Source organism: Cololabis saira, chromosome 13, assembly GCF_033807715.1.
Source record: "Cololabis saira isolate AMF1-May2022 chromosome 13, fColSai1.1, whole genome shotgun sequence".
NCBI classification, from domain to species: domain Eukaryota; kingdom Metazoa; phylum Chordata; class Actinopteri; order Beloniformes; family Belonidae; genus Cololabis; species Cololabis saira.
In genome coordinates, this window is record NC_084599.1 from 42,697,920 (window position 1) to 42,718,366 (window position 20,447).

Below are 20,447 nucleotides of genomic sequence, written 5' to 3' on the forward strand. Positions count from 1 at the left end.
TTAAATAACCGTTAACCCCCAGCCCTACTAGAACCAAAACCAAGTAAAACCATCCAACTTCCCACGTGGAACCGCTGCAGTTCCTCGACTGGCCACTAGAGGCTGGCTCCTAAAGCAAGTCATTCGCCACTGATTTAGGACTGCAGGAAAGAAAACTAAGAGTCGGCTAAATCCCTGTTTGCTTGGGACCAATATTTCCTGCACAAAGAGCTGATCTCAGAATAATAACGCTAACTACACTGAGCTGTTGTCATCATTATTATAACCCTGGGACTTTCTTAGGTCATTAATCTGGTGTGAACGGGGCTTCGCAGGTGCATTGGTCTGAATTACTATAGTAGAATACACTGTATCAGCACTTTAGAGAGGTGCAGCGGAGCATAATACTGTATAATGAGTGCTATAATACATTACTTTGGCCATGTGGAATTATAAGTAAAGTAATATTAGTTTTGAACAATGAAACAAGTGGCAATCTTTGAGCTGAACACGGTGCTTCACAATGATCAGAAGTAATTTTACACCCTTGACTCCTCCTGTAGTGAGAGTGGCTGCTATCAGAGATGAGGGTGTAGGAAGTGAGTACAGAAAAGCTTAAATAACAGCTATTTATCAAATCAACTCAGCACCTGAGCCACTTTGTGGATTTGTTGAGAGAAAACAACAACAGAGTCACCAGAACCTCAATTGCAAAGTCCAAGAACCAGTGGTCCATGGACATTAATATTTGGTACAGTTACCAAGAACCAGTGGTCCATGGACATTAATATTTGGTACAGTTACCAAGAACCAGTGGTCCATGGACATTAATATTTGGTACAGTTACCAAGAACCAGTGGTCCATGGACATTAATATTTGGTACAGTTACCAAGAACCAGTGGTCCATGGACATTAATATTTGGTACAGTTACCAAGAACCAGTGGTCCATGGACATTAATATTTGGTACAGTTACCCCAAGAACCAGTGGTCCATGGACATTAATATTTGGTACAGTTACCAAGAACCAGTGGTCCATGGACATTAATATTTGGTACAGTTACCCCAAGAACCAGTGGTCCATGGACATTAATATTTGGTACAGTTACCAAGAACCAGTGGTCCATGGACATTAATATTTGGTACAGTTACCCCAAGAACCAGTGGTCCATGGACATTAATATTTGGTACAGTTACCAAGAACCAGTGGTCCATGGACATTAATATTTGGTACAGTTACCAAGAACCAGTGGTCCATGGACATTAATATTTGGTACAGTTACCAAGAACCAGTGGTCCATGGACATTAATATTTGGTACAGTTACCAAGAACCAGTGGTCCATGGACATTAATATTTGGTACAGTTACCAAGAACCAGTGGTCCATGGACATTAATATTTGGTACAGTTACCAAGAACCAGTGGTCCATGGACATTAATATTTGGTACAGTTACCAAGAACCAGTGGTCCATGGACATTAATATTTGGTACAGTTACCCCAAGAACCAGTGGTCCATGGACATTAATATTTGGTACAGTTACCAAGAACCAGTGGTCCATGGACATTAATATTTGGTACAGTTACCCCAAGAACCAGTGGTCCATGGACATTAATATTTGGTACAGTTACCAAGAACCAGTGGTCCATGGACATTAATATTTGGTACAGTTACCAAGAACCAGTGGTCCATGGACATTAATATTTGGTACAGTTACCCCAAGAACCAGTGGTCCATGGACATTAATATTTGGTACAGTTACCAAGAACCAGTGGTCCATGGACATTCATATTTGGTACAGTTACCAAGAACCAGTGGTCCATGGATATTAATATTTGGACACCAATCCAGTTTCCTGATATGTATATGTACTTACAGTGCAAGAACTCAAAATCTTAACAAGAATATTTGTCTTATTTCTAGTTAAAATGTCAAATTTTTTTTTTTTTTACTTTATTTTTCTATGTGCCACACCATAGTGACGTTCAGTATAACAACAAAAAAAACAACAACTAATATACATATATAGACATAAGACAGACACCAACCTCGACATATACACGAAGAAAAAAATATATATATATTAAAAGGACATATCTAAACAACAAACACAAACAAAGCAAAGAGAGGCCTAACATGCCTTTAAATACCTTCTAACCCCCCTGTTACCTCCCTCCCCTATATATCCCTTACGCTTCACTATCTTTTATGTATTCTATGGCCAAAATTCCTATTTTTACAAATCCTTATTTCCATTCTTATTTCATAAACACAATATAACTAGAGGGAGAGAGACGTACCATGAGAGCAAGTAAACAAACAAGTACATGACAATACCTCCAAAGATAAAATAAAATAAAATAAATTAAAATAATAATAAAAAAAAAAACTGTATAAAATGTCTAATTTTTAGTAAAAAAAAATCTCATTACACTTAAAACAAGAGTCATCACTGGAAAAAACAACAATTTTCACCTGTTTCAAGTAAATTTTCACTTGAAATAAGTAGAAAAATCTGCCAGTGGGACAAGATTTATCTTCTTATTACAAGCAAAAAAAATCTTGCCGTTTGTCTCTCTTAAGCTTTTTCTGCAGTTTGTAAGACGATAACTCTGATTTCTTGCTAAATCTATGAGTTCAGTCGATCGCACAACAGCTCTTTCCTATTTTAGATGTTTTCCAGTTGCTCAAACTGAAAGTTTACGCTGACACTCAGTCTTTCTGACACTCAGTCTTTCTGCCACTCAGTCTTTCTGACACTCAGTGGGCGTAACCCGCTGTGAATTTGCATCTGTGATGTCATGAACATTCCCTCTATTGAATTGTATGGTCTTTGTAATTGATGTATATGAATTTTATATTGCACTGCAATGTTGTGGAACAGAATTAGCACTAGTTATAAACTCTACATGCATCACATCAGCTGCGAGCTTGTATCTATGTTTGACTGCATTGTCCCTGTCAAATAAATAAATAAATACAAATAGAGACGTCCTTTTTCTGAAACCATGAAATAACCTGAAAGTTAAAATGTGATGCCATCCATCACTAAGTGTCTCAATCTTCATCACAAATCAGTCTCTGCCTTTGATTTTAGGGATGAGGAAAAAAATGATATCGCCCTTATCTGTCATGTTTTTGTTTTTACAATATTTTGTATCCAGTAATGTGTGTGGGCATGGATGGGACTTCTGCCTCCAGCGGTCGCTGTTTTAGCCCACTCTTCCTCTTGTCCTCTTTCACTCTGCAGCTTTAACATCGTTCCACAGGATCGTTCAAGAGGATGATCAGTCCCGTCTACCAGCTATTCTTGATTTTGATTTTAAAAGAAAAACAAAACAGTTCAATATAATTACAACAAATCTCTTTCCTTGAATGAAAGGGAACAGAAAGAAGAATAAGCTTATTTTATCTGTCCCTTTTTCCTAAGAAATCAAATTTTAATTCATGTAATAATAATAATTAAAAAAAAACAAAAACAAATTACAAATTACGCAATTGTAAAAAAACACACCTTCCAATAAACGTAATTAAAAAAATTCTTTTTTGATTAAAAAAATAAATAAATATGACAATAGTGCTAAAAAGAGAGAGAGAAAAAAACAAAACCCACCTAACTTGATTTGCATTCTTTGGCTTCTGTATCCAGATTGTTCCATAAACTGATACCTTTTACAGAAACACAGCGTTCCATTAATTTGGTCCTGAATTTTGTTTTTTTAAAGATCTCTGTTCCTTTTAAGTTATACTTATTTTCTCTTTTTTCAATTTTTTTCTGTATAATCCATTATTTCAAGAAATTTCAACAAAATTCAAATTTTCTTGGTGCTTTTAGGTGTGTTTTGATTTGTTATCCCGTCTGAAGAACTGATAATCTTGTATCCCAGAAATTTCTGATTTCCTCAGATAACTCTCCTTTTCTTTCTCTGCACTGCAAAAACTCAAAATCTTAACAAGAATATTTGTCTTATTTCTAGTTAAAATGTCTCATTTTTAGTCAAAAAAAAATCTCATTACACTTAAAACAAGACTCATTACTGGAAAAAACAACAATTTTCACCCTTTTCAAGTAGATTTTCACTTAAAATAAGTAGAAAAATCTGCCAGTGGAACAAGATTTTTTTGCTTGTAATGAGAAGATAAATCTTGTTCCACTGGCAGATTTTTCTACTTATTTCAAGTGAAAAATTACTTGAAACAGGTGAAAATTGTTGTTTTTTCCAGTAATGAGTCTTGTTTTAAGTGTAATATTTATTTTTTTTTATTCAAAGGTCTTTTTATTGTTGTTTTTTTTTCAATTTTCACAGAATAATTACATACAAGAGAATTAGAATTAACATAGTAAATAGGATAAACACCTATAACCCTCACATGTCTTGCTCCAACAGAGCCCCATCCCTACAAATAAGTTATTGTACCATTCAGAGATAAAAATAAAGACAATAAAGTTAAAAATAAAAACATTCAAATTAATAAAAAAATAAAAAAATAAAAATAAAATAAATAAATAAAAATAAACATTACAGATACCGAGTAAGTAAATTATACAATATAAGGGTCAGTGTCACAGCCCTGCAATCTCAGTGGCGTCCATTTTTCCTATATAGGTTAAGAAAGGTTGCCAGATATCATAGAATGTCTGGGCACACCCTGTTGTGGAGTAACGAATTCTCTCCAGTGCCAAATGATGTGCAAGATCCTTAACCCATAATTTAAAAGTTGGCGGGAGTTTGTCCTTCCATTTTAACAAAATAAGTCGTCTGGCCAAAAGAGATGCAAACGCTATCATATTTTTTGCCCGGCGACTAAGGTGTACATCTCGTGGAGCTACTCCGAATAATGCAATGGTAGCGGAAGGTCCTATGGAACAAACCTCTAAAACGTCTGAGAATGTTTTAAATATTAATTGCCAGAAATTATTTAGTTTCGAACAAAACCAAAACATATGTGCAAGGGTGGCTGGTGTTTGTCCACAACGATCACACATAGGATTGATATTGGGCACAAATTTAACTAACTTCGATTTGGACCAGTGGAGACGATATAAAACCTTAAACTGGATGACCGTATGTCGAAGGCAAATTGAAGAGGAATGAATTCTATCCAGAGCTTTCAACCAAATTTCATCAGAAAACTGCATCCCCAAATCTTCCTCCCACTGATTCCTTATTGATGTTAAAGGTTCCAAATTGTGCGTGTTTAACAAATTATAGACTATCCCAATATTCCTTTTCGATAGTGGACTAAGTTTCAAAATTGAATCTAAAGCAGAACTGGGTGGTTGTGATGGGAAATGATTGAGTAATGTCGATATAAAACTACGGAGCTGCAAAAATCTAAATGGAAAATGTGATCCGGGGATATTGAATATTAGTGTCAGTTGTTCAAAGGACATGAATGTATTGTTGATGAATATATCCTTTATTGTGGTGACCCCACTTCTGGCCCAAATGTCAAATGCTTCATCTGTAATTGATGGTTTAAACATGTGATTTCTCACTATGGGGGCATAGATCGAGAAGTCATTGAGTCCAAAGGCTCGTCTGAACTGTTTCCAAATCTTAAATGAATGCTTCACAATTGGATTTGAAGTATACATTGAGATAGGTTCAAAGAGGGGGAGTCTTGAGCGTAATGAGATTTTTTGACTAAAAATGAGACATTTTAACTAGAAATAAGACAAATATTCTTGTTAAGACTGAGTTTTTGCAGTGTGGTCCAATGAAAGTAAACAACAGCAAATGAACTGAACGGCTTAAATCCTTGAAAACACCCGCAATACCAGTTTATAAGATTAAACAATTACTTTGAGACGTGAGATGAGCCTACAGATGGTATTTCTTTGCTCCTAAGCTCATAGTTTATTCATTCAAGCATCACTGAACCAGACATTTGCACTTGTGTAAAGCTGTTTTTCTCATGACTTCAAGAACCTCATCCAAACTACAAAAAACCCCACAATACAGCAACAAAGGTTTTCCACATATGAGCAAAAGCTTCCCTTGGTTTACGTCTCGTTCATTCGTCACCGAGCGAGGACACGTCCTCTGGCTCTGCACACGCCGGTGACTCATCTGCACGACGCTGCAAGATTTACAGAACTAATCCGACGTGTTAAGGCATGCGGACGCATGTTAGCACCTGTAACTCTATACAGTATGTCACATTCACTTTAAAAATACATGAACGTACTGCTGAAGGTGAGAGAAGTTTCTCTCATCCGTTCTTTTTCATCGATTCCGGAGCCACAAAAAAACAGCTGCTGAAAAGGGACCAAATGAACAACTACAGCCCTATCTCAAATCTTTAGATCATTTCTTTAAATAATAATAATTAACTTTTTTATGGTATGTTAATAAGAGGTGTGTAGCACCCTATAATGTAATAATTTCCTGAAAATGCAATAAATTTGCACTTAACTCGATCGAAAATGTAATAAATCCCAAGAATGTAATAAAATATCCTGACGGATATTGTAATAACATTTTTACCAATAATGTAATACCTTATTACAATATTTTACTTAAACCACCTGAGAACTGGACGTGTCTCTCCAGAACTGTACTAAACAGAACATACTCAGAGAACAGGAAGTAGTTTATCTTTACATCTGAGCAGAGAAGAATCACATGTGGAGTTCCCCAGGGTTCCATCCTGGGACCTCATCTGTTTAACATTTACATGTTCTCAGTGACTGCGTTTCCATGCATCAATAACCCTTTTAAAACCAGAATATCAGCAATAACCCGGTTTTGTCATGTAAACACCAATAACCCCTTTGAATAACCCGAATTTGCTCATATTCCGGTTTTTAAAAACCCGAATATGACCCCTGGGTTCCTCCTTTTAAAACCTGAATATTGGGTCATGTAAACGCCAAACAGAATATCCCCATCAAACGGAACAGGAATCTGTTTTCTGCACATGCTCTGTTCACAAGGAATCCTGGTCTTTGAGTCCAGGAAGTTCTTATAAACACGGAGAAACCAAGACCAGGAGGAGACTAATCACTTCATAAATGTAATGAAGGATATGAACATTTCTGCATTTGTAGACGGTAGAAAGTACCGGGATAGAAGATTTACAAGAAGGTGAGAGAAAAGTTGCGCGAAGCAGCATTTGTTTTGAATTTGGATACAGGAAGAAGAAGCAGAAATGACGGGAATTGCGTCATCACGTTCTCCGTGCGTCGCTGGTTTGATCCAGATATCCCAAATGATTAATTACCATGGAAACGGAATATTCCGAATGTTTCAGTAACCGGAATATTAGCAATAACCCCAATTTTGACTGCATGTAAATGTAGTCGACCATAGCTATGCAGATGACACGCAGATATATAACACAATGTCCCCAGGAGATTCATTACAAGAAAAACAAAACAGTTCAATATAATTACAACAAATCTCTTTCCTTGAATGAAAGGGAACAGAAAGAAGACTAAGCTTATTTTATCCGTCCCTTTTTCCTAAGAAATCAAATTTTAATTAATGTAATAATAATAAAAAAAACAAAAACATATTACAAATTACGCAATTGTAAAAAAAACAACTTCCAATAAACGTAATTAAAAAAAAAAAAAAAAACTACAACAAAAATATAAATAACACGAAATAGCTGTCGTCAAACACAGATAGTCGTATTCTTTTTTGATTCAAAGAAAAAAAATATGACAATGGTGCTAAAAAGAGAGAGAGGGAAAAAACTTAACAATTATCATGATATTTCTTCGTCAAACTGGCTTTTATTATTCTTTTAAATGTGATGTTTGATTTGCATTCTTTGGCTTCTGTATCCAGATTGTTCCATAAACTGAAACCTTTTACAGAAACACAACGTTCCATTCATTTGGTCCTGAATTTTGTTTTTTTTAAAGATCTCTGTTCCTTTTAAATTATACTTATTTTCTCTTTTTTCAATTTTTTTCTATATATTGATTGGCAAAATTTTCTCATGAGCTTTCCACATAATTTTCAGAATTCTGTGGTCCATTATTTCAAGAAATTTCAACAAAATTCCAATTTTCTTGGTGCTTTTAGGTGTGTTTTGATTTGTTATCCCGTCTGAAGACGTGATAGTGTTGAGTCTTTGTAAACTCCTGCACTAATTTGAGTTCCCCCCATGACACGAGCAGCCAAGTATCCCAGAAATCTCTGATTTTCCTCAGATAACTCTCCTTTTCTTACTCTGCACTGCAAAAACTCAAAATCTTAACAAGAATATTTGTCTTATTTCTAGTTAAAATGTCTCATTTTTAGTCAGAAAAAAATCTCATTACACTTAAAACAAGACTCATCACTGAAAAAACAACAATTTTCACCTGTTTCAAGTAGATTTTCACTTAAAATAAGCAGAAAAATCTGCCAGTGGAACAAGATTTTTTTGCTTGTAATGAGAAGATAAATCTTGTCCCACTGGCAGATTTTTCTACTTATTTCAAGTGAAAATGTACTTGAAACAGGTGAAAATTGTCAAATAACACGTTTTTTTTTCTGGTAATGACTCTTGTTTTAAGTGTAATGAGATTTTCTTTTTTGACTAAAAATGAGACATTTTAACTAGAAATAAGACAAATATTCCTGGTAAGATTTAGATTTTTTGCAGTGTGGTCCAATGAAAGTAAACAACAGCAAATGAGCTGAACGGCTTAAAGCCGTGAAAACACCCGCAATACCAGTTTATAAGATTAAACAATTACTTTGAGACGTGAGATGAGCCTACAGATGGTATTTCTTTGCTCCTAAGCTCATAGTTTATTCATTCAAGCATCACTGAACCAGACATTTGCACTTGTGTAAAGCTGTTTTTCTCATGACTTCAAGAACCTCATCCAAACTACAAAAAACCCCACAATACAGCAACAAAGGTTTTCCACATATGAGCAAAAGGTTCCCTTGGTTTACGTCTCGTTCATTCGTCACCGAGCGAGGACGCGTCCTCTGGCTCTGCACACGCCGGTGACTCATCTGCACGACGCTGCAACATTTACAGAACTAATCCGACATGTGAAGGCATGCGGACGCATGTTAGCACCTGTAACTCTATACAGTATGTCACATTCACTTTAAAAATACATGAACGTACTGCTGAAGGTGAGAGAAGTTTCTCTCATCCGTTCTTTTTCATCGATTCCGGAGCCACAAAGAAAACGCTGCTGAAAAGGGACCAAATGAACAACTACAGCCCTCTCTCAAATCTTTAGATAATTTGTTTAAATAATGATAATTAACTGTTTTTTGGTATGTTAATAAGAGGTGTGTAGCACCCTATAATGTAATAATTTCCTGAAAATGCAATAAATTTGCACTTAACTCGATCGAAAATGTAATAAATCCCAATAATGTAATAACTTCACCAATAATGTAATAAAATATCCTGACTGATATTGTAATAACACTTTTACCAATAATGTAATACCTTATTACAATATTTTACTTAAACCACCTGAGAACTGGACGTGTCTCTCCAGAACTGTACTAAACAGAACAGACTCAGAGAACAGGAAGTAGTTTATCTTTACATCTGAGCAGACAAGAATCACATGTGGAGTTCCCCGGGGTTCCATCCTGGGACCTCATCTGTTTAACATTTACATGTTCTCACTGACTGCGTTTACATGCATCAATAACCCTTTTAAAACCAGAATATCAGCAATAACCCGGTTTTGTCACGTAAAGACCAATAAACCCTTTGAATAATCCGAATTTGCTCATATTCCGGTTTTTAAAAACCCTAATATGAGCCCTGGGTTACTCCTTTTAAAACCTGAATATTGGGTCATGTAAACGCCAAACTGAATATCCCCATCAAACGGAACAGGAATTAGTTTTCTGCACATGCTCTGTTCACAAGGAATCCTGGTCTTTTGAGTCCAGGAAGTTCTTATAAACACGGAGAAACAAGACCAGGAGGAGACTAATCACTTCATAAATGTAATGAAGGATATGAACATTTCTGCATTTGTAGACGGTAGAAAGTACCGGGATAGAAGATTTACAAGAAGGTGAGTGAAAAGTTGCGCGAAGCAGCATTTGTTTTTAATTTGGATACAGGAAGAAGAAGCAGAAATGAGGGGAATTGCGTCATGATGTTCTCCGTGCGTCGCTGGTTTGATCCAGATATCCTGAATGATTAATTACCATGTAAACGGAATATTCCGACTGTTTCAGTAACCGGAATATTAGCAATAACCCCAATTTTGACTGCATGTAAACGTAGCCACTGGCACAGATTATAAAGAACAACAAAATAAACCATAGCTATGCAGATGACCCGCAGATATATATCACAATGTCAACAGGAGACCTGGGCCCTGTACACGCTCTTGGTAAATGCTTTGAGGAGACTAATGAATGGATGTGCCACAACTTTCTCCAGCTAAGCAAAAACAAAACTAAGGTAATTGTCCTTGGAGCCAAAAAGAAACAATTACAGGTCACCACAGAGTTTCAATCTATACACCTTAAAACCACCAACCAGGCCAGAAATCTGGGCGTAGTGATGGACTCAGACCTGAATCTGGAAAAATACATCCAGCAGGATCTGGAGACACAAGTCAAGCATCCATCTTTAGCAGTACTCGAGTTGTAAAAAAATAAATCAGGGGGGATGGTGGATTTTATCATATGGGGACAGATAATTTGTGCTGATTACAAATAATATAATATATTACAAATAATAGCACTGACCAAAACACCTGCAGAAATACTGCAGGAATGACATAGCAGCAGTTAAATGCAGCCTTCTGTAAGCTTTAAATATCCACTGGGCTTACATCAAATACATCAAAACACAACAATAAAAAACACTTTTCTGAACTTATCAATATGACTCTGTCCTTCACAGGATAAGTAACATGGATCACTGCAAAAACTCTAAATATTAACAAGAATATTTGTCTTATTTCTAGTTAAAATGTCTCATTTTAGTAAAAAAATCTCATTACACTTAAAACAAGACTCATCACTGGAAAAAAAAACAATTTTCACCTGTTTCAAGTAGATTTTCACTTGAAATAAGTAGAAAAATCTGCCAGTGGAACAAGATTTTTTGTTGATTGTAATGAGAAGATAAATCTTGTCCCACTGGCAGATTTTTCTACTTATTTCAAGTGAAAATTTACTTGAAACAGGTGAAAATTGTCAAATAAGTTATTTTTCTGGTGTTATTTTTCTGGTGATGACTCTAAATGTTGAAATAGCAGTAAAACCACATTCATTGATGAAATGACATAAGGGATGGAAAGGAGGGATGGCAGTTTTACAGGGGGGATGATTTGGACTGTTTTTATTTCAGGGGGGGGTGCCATCCCCCCTCACCCCCCCTCAACTCGAGTACTGATCTTTAGTATCTGTCATAGGATAGACTTTACAGTTCTGATGATAGTCTATAAAGCTCTGAATGATCACCTTAATTCAGAGGATTTCATGCTTTCAACTCATCTCACTGCAGGACCGTTTTCAACATTAGGTCAGTTCATTTCAAATGAGCCATTTATAGTGGCGGGACTAAAGGAGAGGGTCAAAAGTCTTGCCAAATCATCATTCAGGCCAGTGTGACTGGTTGTGGTGACCCCAATAAAGGCTAAAGCCAAAAGAAGAAAAAGGTGGAAGCTTATATTTTCAAATAAGCTCTCACTTTTAAGATTTAATATGTTTTCCAAGTTGTATTTAAATTAAATGTTTTTTAGAGTTGCAAAAAACTTTGCAATCTATCAACTTTCACATGTTAAAGTCTAATAATTCTTTTAAAAATACGTGACAACCACCATAAGGATATATTAATTTTAATCATATTTAAGTCATGTGTAATATTCAAGTCATGTTGATAGTTTAGAAGGGAAATTAAAGGGCTTAGCTGTTTTTCATCGCCCGGGTCAGGAACTTGAATGTCTTAAAAACAAGCTTTTGATTGTTTTTGCTAAATAAATTAGAAATTCAGCCTCTAAACCATGTCTTTATCTTCCCATTCTCTAACCTCATTATCTATGCAGGATTCTGAGTGGGCGGGGCTATGATAATGAGGCTCTGTGCTGATTGGCTGCCTGAATGACGCGATAAACCGCTACGAAAAAATGGAGGAAGCTCCGGCCGGCGGAGTTACCGTGTCCTAACTGCATGGGATGCGATGCGAGCGTCAGCGACAAAATCAAATCCATTCCTTTATTTTCTATTGGACTGTCCTAACTGGACGCAGCGGCGCGGCGTTTTGAGCTGAACATTTGTCAGACGCCCTGCTTCTATTTTCTTCCTGTCGCTCGCGTTGAAAGCCGGTTGAAAGCGCTGTAGGAAACAGTCATGATGAGGAACGGCTGATCCAGTTAGTTGAAATGAGAAGTTATCTCTATGATTCCTCCTCATTTCACTACAAAAACCTCAATAAAGTTCAGCTGCTGGAGGGAGATGGACAGAGAGCGTCCGATGTCACGCAGTGCTACGATAGTCGGACGCTCATGCAGTTAGGACACAGAGTTTAGTTGTGGGCGTGGTTTGCATTTTGGTTACGTAACGAAAATCAGCAGAAGCTGTTGAGCCGTTAGGCCACGCCCATTAATGCAAACCACGAAATATCGAATTTTTCGCTAGGCCTGCAAAATTTGGTGACTTTTGGGGCATGGTTAGGAGGGCAAAAAGGCCCTCATCTTGTCGAATAAATAAAAATAAAAACGAGGAAAAAAGAAAAATAAAATCCTACCGATTCAATAGGGCCCTCGCACTGTCAGTGCTCGGGCCCTAATAACACTAACGGATCCAATCAAATCCTGATAATCGATTCTGAATCTTGAAAAATCGGAATCAAATCGATTCTTGACATTTGAATGGATCCCCAGCCCTAGAGGGGACCTTACGGGCGTTTAGGCGTTTGGGTACGACGCCTCCCATCCTCCCGGTTGGATCATCAGGGAACCGTTTTGGGGGGTGTTCCTACTGGACGAGGGGCCCCATCGCAGAACCAGAACTCGCTCAAAAGATGATTTCTCATCCGGCCAGGAAAAACCTTGGCGTCCCGGCGTTTGTGTTGACCCGAGTCCAGATAAGTGGAAGATGATGGATGGATGCAGGCAGGCCGGCTGACAGTCCTGCCCGGGCCCGGGACGAGATAATAATAGATGCCCCCCTCCTTCTCCCTCCTTCTCCCTCGCTCCTCCTCTCCTGTTCCTCTCTCTCTCACCTCTCTCATTGGTAGCCTGACTCTCTCTCTCTCTCTCTCTCTCTCTCATTGGTAGCCTGACTCTCTCTCTCTCTCTCTCTCTCTCTCATTGGTAGCCTGACTCTCTCTCTCTCTCTCTCTCTCTCTCATTGGTAGCCTGACTCTCTCTCTCTCTCTCTCTCTCTCTCTCTCTCTCTCTCTCTCATTGGTAGCCTGACTCTCTCTCTCTCTCTCTCTCTCTCTCTCTCTCTCTCATTGGTAGCCTGACTCTCTCTCTCTCTCTCTCTCTCTCTCTCTCTCTCTCATTGGTAGCCTGACTCTCTCTCTCTCTCTCTCTCTCATCCCTGTCATTGGTAGCCTGACTCTCTCTCTCTCACCTCTCTCATTGGTAGCCTGACTCTCTCTCTCTCTCTCTCTCTCTCTCTCTCTCTCATTGGTAGCCTGACTCTCTCTCTCTCACCTCTCTCATTGGTAGCCTGACTCTCTCTCTCTCTCACCTCTCTCATTGGTAGCCTGACTCTCTCTCTCTCTCTCTCTCTCTCTCTCTCATTGGTAGCCTGACTCTCTCTCTCTCTCTCTCTCTCACCTCTCTCATTGGTAGCCTGACTCTCTCTCTCTCTCTCTCTCTCTCTCTCTCATTGGTAGCCTGACTCTCTCTCTCTCTCTCTCTCTCACCTCTCTCATTGGTAGCCTGACTCTCTCTCTCTCTCTCTCTCTCTCTCTCTCATTGGTAGCCTGACTCTCTCTCTCTCTCTCTCTCTCTCTCTCTCATTGGTAGCCTGGCTCTACCTCCGTTGCCGAGCAGCGGACCCAGACATGGTTCATAAAACATTTCACATGTGTGACTTTTTCCTAAGATCAAGCAAACAAGTGCAGACATCCAGACTGTGACGTCTTACTATCAGGACGACCAATTGAATCTGATGAATCCGACATACACACAACACACAAGTTAACACTTAATACATAAGAGACATACATTATACATGACAAAAACCATAATAGACACAACTCCCTTAGTCACTAACAACACAGAGGAACTAAATCACCATCATTCTCAGACATAAATATATAGAAATTAAATCAAATAAAACCCCTTCATAAACGATACCTGCCTGAAATTACATTATCTTAGAATTCTTGACCACTTTTCCCCTTTATTAGGGCCCAAGCACTGACAGTGCGAAGGCCCTTTTGTATCTGTAGGAATTTTTTTTTTCCCTGTTTTTATTTTTCCGATGAAAGGAGGGCCTTTTTTCCCCTTAAACGTGCCCCAAAAGTCACCAAATTTTGTACACAAGCAAAATTTGTTTCTAGACTCTATTGGTTTATCCTGCGACATTCTTACAGACCCTTGGCGTTAGACATGATATGGAGGGCAGATGTTCCAGATGTGGACCCTATGTTTGATTGGGATAAGGTATGGATTAATGTAGGCTTAGCATCAGTTTAATTTTTTCCCACATTCCGTCCCTATTTTTTTCCATTTTCTGTGTTTTTCAGTTTTTAATTTTTGAGAATTTGGTTTTGTTCACGAGGGCAGAGAAGCGTGCAGTGTCCCCGGCTTTTAGTGACCCCTCTTGGAGCATTTTCTCCAAAGAAAAGTTCATTAAGTCCAAGAAAAGAAAAAAAAAACCTTTACACACATTTTTAAAAGACCAGCAGCCGCCACTGGCAGCTAGTCACGCTAGAGGGTACTGTTGATTCTGTTTGCTAACAGGAGACATTTTGCGATTTTCCTTATGTTGTTACAGAGCACAGAGAGCATGCATGAGAAACTTTGTAAACATTCAATGTTCTTCTCCATATTGCAGGTATGTGAGTTAAGCTATAGTTAATGTTATTTTCTACTTTTTTGATAGAAGGTTCTTCATACCGATGTATTTGCATTTTATTTATTTTTGGTTATGTTATTGGGTTTTACTGCTCTCTTTGCTCCGTGACTTTAACCAGCAAGAGCACAGAGAGCGTGCATGAGAAACTTTGTAAACATTCAATGATGTTCTCCATAATGCAGGAGAATAAATTGAGCTCAGACCATTCTGGAGTGTGTCTGTTCCTACTGAAAAACACAACGCAGAATTAGGCCCTGTTTTCACGTAGCAAAAACGCTGGTGTTTTCATGCTTTTTGGCTGTTCGTTCACACGAAAACGAAGCTCAAAGTCTCCAAAAACGATCATTTCTGAAAACTCCGGCCAAAGTGGAGATTTGCAAAAACTCCGTCTTTACGTTTGCTTGTAAACGGAGGGAAACTGACATTTAGGCTTCAGAATGTCACATTATGAGACAGAAACGTCACCAGCGTCATGAGTGACACCTGTGTTTACAATTTGTTTGGCCACCGTCAATATTTTCTTGTATTTTACTTGTTTTATATTCTAACATCACACTTAAAAGTAGTGATGCACCGATTGTTCGGTAACAGAAATTGTTCGGCCGAAAATGGCAAAAAAACACTTTCGGTGTTCGGGGGAATAAGTGGGGAAAAAAACGAACAATTAATAACGGCTTTGTAATATAAGGAAATAGACTGGCCGCTCCGTCCCGTAACGTTGCGCACTACATAAATCGTTGGCCAACCAAAAACTAACCCCATAAGAATTTTACCTAACATTCACCAGGAGGTGGAACCAAAACAACATAATGCTGGGAAATTTAAAAAGAATATTTTTTTTATGTTCAATAAATATTTTCTACCTTGTAATTTTGTAAAAGATTTTTTTCTTTGACAAGCATGCCTAAATAGAATTTATTTGATTTATGCAATGGTGAAAAAAATGGCAAAATAAATGAAAAACTGCTGAAGAACCATGTTCGGTATTGTTCGGTATTCGGCCAAGTGTTTATTATTATTTTCGGTTTCGGTTTCGGCCACAAATTTTCATTTCGGTGCATCACTACTTAAAAGTAACTCAACTTCTCTGTCACTCCTCCAACGAAAGACTTCATCTTGGAAGTTCATCTTGGAAGTAACTGGAAGTTACTCGTGTCATTTGTTGATGTTTTTTTCCAGGATTCTGATTGGCTAGCATGACTTTATCTTCTTGTTACACTGCCCCCTGCAGGTTTGGCTGCTCATAGCACCTTAACAGCTATTTATGCAGGTTCCTGGAAATGATGGTATTTTTCAAAACGTAGAGGGGGAAATATCCGTTTTTGTAAATACCCGGCTCTGTGTAAACGTGGCCTTAGACCCACTACACATGCACCACACCACCAGTTGTGGTTGTTTACCTGAAGGAGAGTAGGAGGTGTGGGCCATAGTGGGTAGGAGGGGGGTGTAGTGTTGGGATAATGGTTTTAAGTTCAACTTTAGGAAATAACAAAAAGGTAAACTTACTGGATAGTTTATATGTTGGAAATGTTCTATTTTGTTTTTCAGGTATATTCTTGCGGGGGTCTGATGATTGGTTCGTGTTAGGGTGCTCTCACATCTGTCCCGTTTGGAGCAGTTGTTCCGGAACAGGGAGCATTTCCCCCTAAAGATTGAATCGTTTGGTATATGTGAACACAGCAATCGCGCTCGGATGCGGCACAAAACAAGCGAGCCGAGATCTCCTAGGAGAAGTTGGGGTTAGGTTAGAGGTTAGGGTTAGGATCTCCTAGGAGAGGTTAGGGTTAGGTTCTCCTAGGAGAGGTTAGGGTTAGGTTCTCCTAGGAGAGGTTAGGTTCTCCTAAGAGAGGTTAGGTTCTCCTAGGAGAGGTTAGGGTTAGGTTCTCCTAGGAGAGGTTAGGGTTAGGTTCTCCTAGGAGAGGTTAGGGTTAGGATCTCCTAGGAGAGGTTAGGGTTAGGTTCTTCTAGGAGAGGTTAGGATCTCCTAGGAGAGGTTAGGGTTAGGATCTCCTAGGAGAGGTTAGGGTTAGGTTCTCCTAGGAGAGGTTAGGGTTAGGTTCTCCTAGGAGAGGTTAGGTTCTCCTAGGAGAACCTAACCTCTCCTAGGAGTGGTTAGGATCTCCTAGGAGAGGTTAGGGTTAGGATCTCCTAGGAGAGGTTAGGGTTAGGATCTCCTAGGAGAGGTTAGGGTTAGGATCTCCTAGGAGAGGTTAGGGTTAGGTTCTCCTAGGAGAGGTTAGGTTCTCCTAGGAGAGGTTAGGGTTAGGTTCTCCTAGGAGAGGTTAGGGTTAGGTTCTCCTAGGAGAGGTTAGGGTTAGGATCTCCTAGGAGAGGTTAGGGTTAGGTTCTCCTAGGAGAGGTTAGGGTTAGGATCTCCTAGGAGAGGTTAGGGTTAGGATCTCCTAGGAGAGGTTAGGGTTACGTTCTCCTAGGAGAGGTTAGGGTTAGGATCTCCTAGGAGAGGTTAGGGTTAGGTTCTCCTAGGAGAGGTTAGGGTTAGGTTCTCCTAGGAGAGGTTAGGGTTAGGATCTCCTAGGAGAGGTTAGGGTTAGGTTCTCCTAGGAGAGGTTAGGGTTAGGTTCTCCTAGGAGAGGTTAGGGTTAGGATCTCCTAGGAGAGGTTAGGGTTAGGTTCTCCTAGGAGAGGTTAGGGTTAGGTTCTCCTAGGAGAGGTTAGGGTTAGGTTCTCCTAGGAGAGGTTAGGGTTAGGTTCTCCTAGGAGAGGTTAGGGTTAGGTTCTCCTAGGAGAGGTTAGGGTTAGGTTCTCGGCTTGCTTCCATTCTAGACCTGGAGCGGTTCATTTGCAGTGAGAACATAATCGACACAGCAACCGACACAACTCCATTCATGTGTATGTGCGACCGCGGTGCAAAGAGTCGTCGCAGAGAACCCACCCCCTTCTCTCCTATTGGACACAACTTTCTCCCTTCTCTCCTATTGGACGTGCCGAGATGTCGTCACAGCGCGGCACGGTGAAATTAAAAAATGTTTTCTGGCAGGCAGGAGCGTTGCAAACGCACCGCTGAGCTCGCCGGCAGAGCGGTCCGCTCTTGCGCCGCGGTAGCACATACATGAACGGGAAAGTCGGTGGCGGTCTGCGCTTTGCACCCTCTCTGTGAAAGGGGTTATAACCATTGTTGTTTTTCCCGGGGTACGGAAGAAGAAACTCCTTCCGCATTCATTTCTGACCAATGAGAGAACAGTTGGTTCGCGCATGGCTTTTGTTAACAGCTTTGAACCGCTACAGACGGTTGCCTTGTGAACGAAAAACGAAACAACTGTATCGATTTAGCCCCTGAATTGGAACAAAACAAACGGGCCACCGGTCTGAAAGCATCCTAAATTTAGTTTGTTTGAAATCCCCCTTTGTGTTAGTTTGTCCTAATTGACGGCATTTAAGGTGGTATTATTTAAGGGTGCCAGTCTAGAGAGGAATGAGGGTCGGTCTGTTGGCCTGCTGGAGGAGCAGCAACCAAGCTGAAAGAACATTCTCTTTTTGTTATTGGTTTGGTTCAGTTTGGTGACCTGTGCCCTTTTTATGGACTTTCTGGTTTGCAATAAAACTACTTTTTGTAAAAAAAAAAAAAAAAAAAAAAAAAAACATCAAACTGCCACTTCCTCCTTCCAACTAAACAAAGTCCAGGCTAATCACATCCTGAAACGAGGTGACGACCCGGTCGCTCACATGGACCATGTCAGACACAAGGACACAAATGTGAAGGGAAAAAGAAAGCAGGATTCTCGGAGAGTCCAGTACTAGCGGGATGAATCAATATCATCACAAAAACAAGCCAAAACTAAATGAAAGCTTTGGACTGATTGTTGGCGAGTGAGTTTCCAGGTTCTCTGCGACACAGACTGCAGTTCACCAGAAATAGCTGGTGTTGGAGACAATGAACCCAAAGAAAGTGTAAAACAGCATCTCCACTTGTTGCTGCAGCCGGGGTTGAGAAGCCAACGTGAGTTTGTCACAACACCAGCCCAACGAACCTGAACAAGCAGTGAACTGTAGTTTCAGCAGCAGCAGCGCATAACTTTATGATCTGGCCTATAGAGCAAAGAAGAATATACGATTCTGCAGGTTAAAAAACCATGCAGCGTATCCACATAACACTCAGACCCTGAGGCCTTTATTTATTTCTTTATTTATTTTTATATGTCTTTATTTTTGGCAGAATCATATTTCCAATCCTGGTATTGAACCCATAACGACTCTAACTTTGAAACAGTAAAACTTGTTTTCTACAAAGGAAATTCGAAACTTTCTTTAGATTGGTAAACTAACCTGTTGTGGCATTAAAATATACATTTTATGGAGAACTCAGAAGAGATTGAGCTTTCAGGATCAGTGTGTGCTGGATGTGTCTGAAACAAACCCCAGTTGGTATTTCAACCACGGCTTCGGTCACTTTGCAGGGATTTGTTTGGAGATAACTTTGTTGCGAGTTTGTTAAATGAATAAATAAAGACTACTGTGTCTTGTAATTGCTTTCTCCCAAATAAAACAGCCGATCATCACCGGCAATTTTAATATCTTCTCAACTGGACTTAGTGTATTTACTTAATAGAGGGAATGTGCATGACGTCACAGATGCGACTTCACAGCGGGTTTCACTGAGTGTCAGAAAGACTGAGTGGCAGCGTAAACTTTCAGTTTGAGCAACTGGAAAACATCTAAAATGGGAAAGAGCTGTTGTGCGATCGACTGGACTCATAGATTTAGCAAGAAATCAGAGTTATCGTTTTACAGACTGACGAAAAATAAGCTTAAGAGAGACAAACGGATCGCTGCAATTCACAGAAACAACTGTATTCCAGACACCAAAACGTGGATTTGTTCCCATTTTGTATCAGGAAATGTTGGATTTTTGGGTAGCTAACGTTAAACGGTCAAATCATAAAGTTCGGTGTCCTCATCACTTTAATTTCACCAACAAATCCTGCCTTGAAGTCGGACCAAGCGTCAAGACTTTTGTAAGCCTTCAAGCTTTGCTTCGTGTATTTTCCCAGCGTAGAAATTAAGTCCATTTAAATATCAGGAAACTGGATTCGTGGCCAAATATTAATGTCCATGGACCACTGGTTCTTGGTAACTGTACCAAATATTAATGTCCATGGACCACTGGTTCTTGGTAACTGTACCAAATATTAATGTCCATGGACCACTGGTTCTTGGTAACTGTACCAAATATTAATGTCCATGGACCACTGGTTCTTGGTAACTGTACCAAATATTAATGTCCATGGACCACTGGTTCTTGGGGTAACTGTACGGGTCACTGTCAAGTCCAACTGACTTTAATTTAAGCTGATAATCAGCTGTTATCCCGTCTTCTCCACTAGTTGCAGACATTTTTGCTGATGTTTTGCCACTCAGTGCGAGTAAGGGAGCTGGTCCAGTGGGAAAGTGACATCAATGCCTGCCCTCTATTGTTTATGTGCGCCTTCAGAAACCACAACACACCACCCAGCTGCCAAGGAAGGC